The sequence below is a fragment of the Penaeus monodon genome, chromosome 23, assembly GCF_015228065.2.
Source record: "Penaeus monodon isolate SGIC_2016 chromosome 23, NSTDA_Pmon_1, whole genome shotgun sequence".
In the NCBI taxonomy this organism is placed as follows: Eukaryota; Metazoa; Arthropoda; class Malacostraca; order Decapoda; family Penaeidae; genus Penaeus; species Penaeus monodon.
In genome coordinates, this window is record NC_051408.1 from 17,836,351 (window position 1) to 17,836,662 (window position 312).

General features: G+C 38.1%; 2 protein-coding genes across 2 annotated transcripts in view; both read left to right on the plus strand.

The window, feature by feature from the left end:
• LOC119587854 (small nuclear ribonucleoprotein Sm D3-like) overlaps window positions 1-312 on the plus strand; it is a 14,488-nt gene continuing 14,176 nt past the window's right edge. The window contains exon 1 of the mRNA XM_037936558.1: window positions 1-122. The gene's annotated coding sequence lies outside the window, so the exon portion shown is untranslated. The remainder of the gene's footprint in view (window positions 123-312) is intronic.
• LOC119587853 (chromatin modification-related protein MEAF6-like) overlaps window positions 273-312 on the plus strand; it is a 9,576-nt gene continuing 9,536 nt past the window's right edge. Inside the window, exon 1 of the mRNA XM_037936557.1 lies at window positions 273-291. The gene's annotated coding sequence lies outside the window, so the exon portion shown is untranslated. The remainder of the gene's footprint in view (window positions 292-312) is intronic.

Genomic DNA, 312 nt, shown 5'->3' on the forward strand with positions numbered 1-312 from the left:
CTGTGGATCTTTGCCAAACTGCTCCTAGACGTTGACAAACGTTCGAGAGAGTAAACATCAAACGAATCTGTAGAGTTATTGTTCTCCTTTTGATTTTTATCTTCAATCATCTGAATTATCTAGTAGGTATCGCAATATGTATGACCTTCATGTGATTGCAAGTTAATGTAAGTGACTGTAGAACTAATAGTCGTTAGGATTTGAACTCGGTTTGGCCTAAAAACACGGAATAACAGTGACGCTTATCCAAAGTCCCGCCAGAACACAGGAGACGCTGCCGGTGTTTTCTATGTCATTATTATTATATATACT